This window comes from Haliotis rufescens, unplaced genomic scaffold (assembly GCF_023055435.1).
Source record: "Haliotis rufescens isolate VD_foot unplaced genomic scaffold, xgHalRufe1.0.p SCAF_1, whole genome shotgun sequence".
NCBI classification, from domain to species: Eukaryota; Metazoa; Mollusca; class Gastropoda; order Lepetellida; family Haliotidae; genus Haliotis; species Haliotis rufescens.
The window spans coordinates 14296446-14304719 of record NW_025963779.1 but is presented as its reverse complement, the minus strand read 5'-3'; positions in this window follow the sequence as shown (position 1 = coordinate 14304719).

Sequence of the window (8274 nt, the reverse complement as noted above, 5' to 3'; positions counted from 1 at the left end):
ACAAGCATAGTTGCCTTTTACGGCAAGCATGGGTTGCTGAAGACCTATTCTACCCCGGAATTTTCACGGGTGAGTCTCAAAGCTTCAGTTATTCAAAGATGAGCTAAACCCAAGTCACTCACTCGGTTACACGTTAGGGTAAATATTTGCCTTGATCAACACTCTCATTATTCTGTAATGTCTTTTGTAAATATGTAAGTGGCCCCTCATTTATACATCATAATTCAACGATGTGTCTTTCCCAGAAACAATCACATATACACGTGAGAAACATCTGATCTACATGTATTTCAGTATAAAGACGTACATATAAAAGCCGAGGCACATTTTCAACGGCAATAAAATCAATTACAAAATGTTCACTCAGCATCCCTATGATGGATTATGGAATTGAGGCCAAGCAGAACCACCACGTCAAGCCTCCAGGAACATGACCTTGATGAAACCTGACACCAAGAGGAAGCCATGCGGAAAGTTTGAAAACACGCATTCATGAACCTCTGGCGATGAAACTGTATACCTAACAAACCGTCCCAGAGTTTATAGCCAAGTATGTATCGGAGCAAGACTAGACTAACACTAGAATATATATTATAGAAACAAACAACTCCATTTAATTTGAAAAGGAGCCCTAGTAAGATTGGATATTCAGAACCTGGGGAAAATCCTGCTTCATTGAGCCCTTTTGCATTACAGTGAGGACTGACAGGAAGAGAAAATATTATGGTTCAGGGAGTGTGAGACAGACTAGAGCAAGGCCTGCACTGGCATTTATGGGTTAATAGGAAATAAGACGAATACTGACATAAATAGTATTGTGTAAACCTACTGCGTTTTTAAGTAGACAGCGCGCCTGGTAGTCACGCAACCTACAATCATTGTTCGCAACAGGTCACGGTGTTTGTTTTCATGACCTGCAGCAATGACTCGTAAAGCACATGAACGTAATAGTTACTGATTTAAGGGCCGAGTGATGTTCTTGGATGATTACTTTACCAAGCTTTTAGCTGGTGTTTGTTCACATCATTGTCACAGAACACGCAGCGTTTTAACACTGTCTCATCAAAATGCAACGGCACCAGTTGGCTTTTGTTGTCGGGTTTTGTTAGTGTAGTAAAATGGTTTTGTGATGTTTTCAATTCGGTGGTTGCAACTGATTCTCCCATCAGATATGGTTTGACTGTAGTGCATACTTTAAGGGACTCATTAGGCAGGCATAACATGGCTATAACTGCTATAGACCTTATTCCACAAGAAACCAGCCTGGATTGAACATATCATGACAGTGTTTTTCTTGGTGTGTTTGTTGCCAACATTTTTTGTACTTTGAATGTGAAAGGTTTTGCAGATTTTGTTTTTTCGTGCATTTGTCCTAAAACAGAGATTGTCAAAAATGAAATATTTGAATCTATGGATTTTGTGCCTCGATGATTTGTCTGTTGTTTGGCGTCACACTCGTTAATATTCCAGCAGTTTGACGACGGCCTGCACAAAATATGGACCAGACAAAACAGTGATTATTTTACTGGCAGTGCCTCACGTCGTCGGGGTATGATGACATCCAATCAACAAAGTCACCAATCCTGAGTACCAGGTTCATTAAGTCGCCTCGTACCATAGGTTGACCACAAATATCCCCTCAAATATTTACCGAGATCATATCCCTGCAACGCTCCGACAACATGGATACAACATTAACGAAATCACGTCTCTCCAACGTTACATTACTACAGATACGACATTAACGAAATCACGTCTCTCCATCGTTACATTACCACAGATACGACATTAACGAAATCACGTCTCTCCATCGTTACATTACTACAGCTGCAACATTAACGAAATCACGTCTCTCCATCGTTACATTACTACAGATACGACATAAACGAAATCACGTCTCTCCAACGTTACATTACCACAGATACGACATTAACGAAATCACGTCTCTCCATCGTTACATTACTACAGATGCAACATTAACGAAATCACGTCTCTCCAACGTTACATTACCACAGATACGACATTAACGAAATCACGTCTCTCCATCGTTACATTACCACAGATACGACATTAACGAAATCACGTCTCTCCATCGTTACATTACCACAGATACGACATTAACGAAATCACGTCTCTCCAACGTTACATTACTACAGATACGACAATAACGAAATCACGTCTCTCCAACGTTACATTACCACAGATACGACATTAACGAAATCACGTCTTTCCAACGTTACATTACCACAGATACGACATTAACGAAATCACGTCTCTCCAACGTTACATTACCACAGATACGACATTAACGAAATCACGTCTCTCCATCGTTACATTACCACAGATGCGACATTAACGAAATCACGTCTCTCCATCGTTACATTACTACAGATGCAACATTAACGAAATCACGACCCTGCAACGTTACATTATCATGGGTGCAGCATTAACAAGTTAACGTTCACGCAACGTTACATTAACATGAAAGAAATCACAGCCCTTCAACGTTACATTACCATAGATACAGCTTTAACGAAATCACGACACTGTAACGTTACATTACCATGGCTACAACATATACGAAATCACGACCATGCAACGTTACATTACCATGGCTACAACACTTACAAAGATAACGTTCATGCAACGTTACATTACCATAAATACAACAGGAACGAAATCACGACCCTGCTGTGTCACAGCATCATGTTCATAACGTTCACGAATCCCTACAATGTTGTGTCAGCATCGTGTGTTGTGCCTATTTGGTGAATATACTTTAATGATTTGGTTATCACTTTTTATACTGGACAACGTGCTTTGTATGATCAATGTAGGATTTTATATATAATCATATATTTATAGATCAGAAGTCACTATGTGATCACCGAAAGGTGCCTTTAACTGAATGACGAAATGTTTATTAATGGCAAAAATCAACAGTAATAATAACCCGTTTACTTGTGCACTTTGAATTTTAAACGATTTATGTATTTTAAAAACTGTTGGGTAATAAAATGCAAAACGCTTATTCAGCGGAATCTTGTCACAATATAACGTTCACCGGTTGCGTATTTATCATCATCATTCATAACACCAACCTTTCAGCTGCCAATTACATAGTTGACATGACAAACGACTTCTTTATCATGTTCAGACATGTGAAAATGCATGGGAGAGCAAAGGGTTTATAATAAGACATTTTTACTTGCACAAATTATTATTTCATAGGATGTTCTCATAACGAGTCTCTTATCTTTCGACAAATCAGGAACTGATCTTGGAATAATGGACAGAATGCATGTTGAAACTGTTTAAACCCATTTTCATATTCAGTTCTCGGAAGGCCATGTAAATATCAGGGATCAGTTAAATTCTGATGAAATATTCCAGCTATCGTAACATGAGAGAAATACGAGTTGTGCTTGCTGGGACCTGTTATCTCACGCTGAAAGTGGAACATGCGCTGGGGTTTCTGGAATTTCAAACAATTTTGTAAAAAGAGTGTTTATCAAGCGAAACTGGAGCTGATTGTCGCTGGAGTGTCTCTTGTTTTGTTGACATTTCCCTGGAAGGAGAGATGCAGCTCACAGACTGGTTTACCCAAAAGAATAATCTGCAAACGTTTAGAAAATATATGCTGACAATGCATGAGCGAACTTTTCGAGTCATAAAGAACTTAAACGTAATAGACACGGTGATAGACCGAAACACGAGAAGACTTATAGTAAGGTTGTACATACGACGAGTTTCGCTATAAGACCGAAATACTGCCAAACATATAAGAAGACACAAAAATAACGTTGATAAAAGAAGAAGAATGACAATGGTCTTATTAATTGTAACTGCTATTTTATAAATGATAACATATTCATGGTACAGAATATTACATATGGTTAACTTGTTGAGTTGGTTCTAACCTGAAAGTCAATTTTTATGTAATTTTGTATCTGTCTTTTATGTATTTGAAATGTTTCGGTGACCCTATAGAAACAATTGTCCAAATTGCTGATGTGGGCTTTAAATACAATGAAGATGTATATAGTACTAAACTGAAGGGTTAAAGAAGAATACACCTATGTTTGATGGTGTCTAAAACAAACAAGAAATGGTTATTTAATGGTGATACATTTAATACGGGTATCATAGTTGAGTGACCTGACGTTTGGAGTGTTTCGGCAACTGTTTTCATCCAAGTAACAGTGTTGCGATTATTTTGTTCAAACATAATTTTAAGCGTATACGTTCTTTTTTCAGTAGATTATATCAATGTTCTTTTGTATCAAATGACAAAATCGCTACTTTTGTATACAAACTAAATTGACATAAATATACGCTCAATTGTCATTGACAACGTGGTTGACCTGGAACCTATCAGGTGGTTCAGTGTCCTGGAACACTCTTCACTGATATGTCAAAACTGATCCTCCCGCCAATATTTTGTTTCAAATTCAAAAATTGGAAACCTTCAACCTAATTATAATGTGATAACACGAGACCAGCCCAGTCATGCCAGTAGCACCTAGTAGAACACGCTCTCTTCCATGACGGGGACGTTGTAAAAAGTGGTCACAAAACTAGCATAAAACATCTGCTGGAATGTTTTTCAAGTGCTGGGTCCTCCAAGAGCATCACAGAGCATCATCTGTTTCGCCCTCAGCTCCGCTCGGTGTCGGGACTCACCACTCGGAGGGGCAAGGCAGATAAAAGGTCGTCTTCGAGTGCTGACTCGAGTGTGTATGTGGTGCAAATATTTGACATGTGCTTTGTTTGTTTGTTGTTTAGCGCTTCAACAATATTCGATCTCCATGACGGTGGTCTGTAAATAATCGACTCTGGACCAGACAATCAAGTGATTGTATTATAATCCACGCAAGGGCTGGGACGGGTAACTCGGGTACCCGGGTCGGGTGGGTACTGAGTAGGACCTGGGTACCCACAGGACTACCCAGAACCGTGGTCAGTTATAGTTTAATGCCAAAATTTATCTGGAACTCCATGGTTACACTACAAGTCACTAATGTTCGCATTTCTTTCTGACTATGCACCATTCCTTCTGACTTTTCATCTGGTTGAATATAGATATAACTTAAGTCAACTTCAGTGTATGCATGACCAGATCGGTTAATACATGTATCATAATACGTTTTGCAAGTGCTGTGGTAAAAGAATGTCTAAGTTCTTTCATAATGTACTAGCCGTGCTCCAGATAGATTGTCAACACACTTAGCACCGCCATCATTCAAAGACCTCGTGTGTCCGGATTTTGCTGCCAGACTTACGTAAACATAACCGGGACGTGACAATTCGAGTGTGTTATTATTAGCCAATCACAATACAGGATTGCCACAAAACCAGTTTGTTGATGACAAGAAATGACGTGTGTGTGTGTGTGTGTGTGTGTGTGTGTGTGTGTGTGTGTGTGTGTGTGTGTGTGTGTGTGTGTGTGTGTGTGTGTGTGTGTGTGTGTGTGTGTTTTTAACGCCGCACTCTGACGGCAGTCTGTAAATAAACGGGTCTTGACCAGACATTCCAGTGATTGACATCATGAGCATCGGTCTTCGCAATTCGTATACGATGACATGCATAAACAACGTCAGCGAGCCTGAACCCCCGATCCTGTTAGTCGCCTCTTAGGACAAGCATGGTCGCCTTTTACTGCAAGCATGGGTTAATGAAGACCTATCCTAACCCGGATTTTCACAGTGGTGTACGCATTGGTGTTGGCATTGTTTCTCATGAAAATGCACAAAACATAACGTATATACTTGGGAAACGTAGTCATTCATGTATGTAAGTGTAATATATGATGGTGGATCCCCTCGTCTAACCCAATCAAATGCATCAAAAGAGTATCGGAAATATCTACATATATCATCAATGATATCGATGTCTCAAGATACGACAGTCTCACAAGTACCCAAGCATTTAAGCTCTTCCAACGTGAAAGTCCGATATAACAGAAAACGTACAGCCGACTAGTATATTCCTAAACAGTAACTGCAAGCAGAATGGAAAGGTCAGGAATTGCTAGATGCGCTTTTGGGGTACATGGATACGTGAGCCTTTTTGATGAAACGAAAGTCAACACTTCCAGTTCCTCGGATGATCAATCGAACCAAAACCGACAATGGAGCGTTTGTGCCGAAACACTTAGTTCCGCGGCACATACTAACACTGATACTCTGTTAATTCAGGCCCCGTTCCACAAAGTGATCTCAACACTTCGGTTGTCGTAAATCTATGTTTAAATATTCGAGTTATGCTCGTCTTTGCGCTGAGATCGTTCTGTCGAACGAGGCCCTCGGCGGTGGCGATTAACATGGATAAAATGAAATTAGTGAGGGCGTGGTTTATGACCTCATAGTGTCATTAGATAGAGTAGGTTATATTAATTACAAACATCTGACGTTTATGCATCTGCCAGTTCGTCATGTGTGTAATTCTTATATGGGCCCACGCCTGTCGTTGATATATTAATTTTGAAAGCAAGAATGTAGATAAGACAGTAGCCTTGCTCCAAGTCTGTACTGAATGATAAGTCCATGCATGTATATGATTCTATCCTTATAACCGGCATAAGCGTACAGTCTTTTATGGGGACAACTTGTTATTATTTATATAATCTGGGAATTTGTTTTAAACGAATAATCATTTCCCTGGAAACTTGTGCAAGTCTAATAAGACAGTTAATTATAGGCTACATTCCTAACAACGTGATCATAGAAAACCAACAGTGTCCATAGCCACATCAAAAACACAGTCTCCAACGTGTACACGCGTATCCTCCATGCGCAATAAGATAATAAACACAAATACAATATACCAAATATACATGCAGTGGAGGATAACAACTGAAAACAAAACTTCAACATGTATTTCGACGTCACATTAGTACGATTAACTAAAAACAGGCCTGTGCTGCAGCTGTCGCCCAGGCACCTGTTGGACTCCAGACAAGATCGTAAATCATTGTCACGTCCCATCACCTGGAACTTACATTATTGTTCATATGAGACATTCACTAAACCGCCACGGTATTTATGGAGGGTTGGATTTATAAGCTGGAAAACTGCGAATGGCAGATCCAAAAACTTGAGCCTCTTTATCATGAAGCCCATCACAAGCCACTTGGCGACCGGAAGTCTGGTGCCGCCATCTTGATTTTGTAGACTTATCTTTATTCGAGTGTTTGTTTTTTCTTAAAGCTGATAGATTTCTTCGTGACTTGTTTATTCTTGTTTAAACACTTTCTCTACTTTGGCGAAAGCCACGGATACGAGTAAAGTGCTGAGAAGCCAAGTATCGGGGTAAGGCTGTTCCCGGATATCGTTGGAATACTAGTATTGACGAAAGCGATCTTATCTTTGTATTTAACTTTTTATAAGATAGATTAATCTGAAATTAATCTGGGCGTAGTTACCCTGGGTCTTCGTGTTCTTGGCCTGTCTGATGTAACTCCATTTGCTACTTCTGTGGTAGTCACCAATCAACCCATTTATACTTCCCAAAATAGCTTTAACACTTTTAAAGCTTTTGAGAAATTCAAAAGTATGGGTATGGTCTGACAAAGCAAGAATCACAAATGGGGCATGTTTCGGCCAATGATTAGAGTATTCTTGCAAGTCTAAGGGTCCAACAGGAGTTATTTCTGCGACATGCTATTTCAAAACCCAACATTCAGAGTGATATTTATGAAAAGAAAAATTGAAATAATACAAATATAAATTCCTTCCAGGTGAAGGCTATCACTTGAAATCAAAATGACAAAGCAGATTTTAGTCAAAGACACATCTCTTGGGGTAGATGTTGATCTCTGTCACCATTCTATGGTATTTCTGGAAAGGAAAGTTAACTTACAAAGTTGTAATATACGTGAGAGGCCTAATGTTGCTGATAAAGCGCAAAGATATACACTCCCACTGACTGCTCACTAACATTCATGTAATATTAGTAATATTCAAATAAGTGTACTTGTTCTTGGTGTGTTTGACGTGGATACATATATATAAGCAGCCAACGTATTATGATCAGGGTCCATTGGTATCCCTTCATCAAGTGCGAATCAGGTCCTGACACATCTGTTTTATCATGTATCACGCCCTATACAGTCGAACCTCGCTTATCCGGACAATTGCTTTTTCTAAAATGTTGTCCGGATAAACGAGTTTCTGGATATCTGAATACCTCGTTAACTGACCAGAAGTCCTTCCCCTACCTCAATTCTACCGATGCATATGTGAAATGAATGGCAAAAAATATGATTTATGAAGG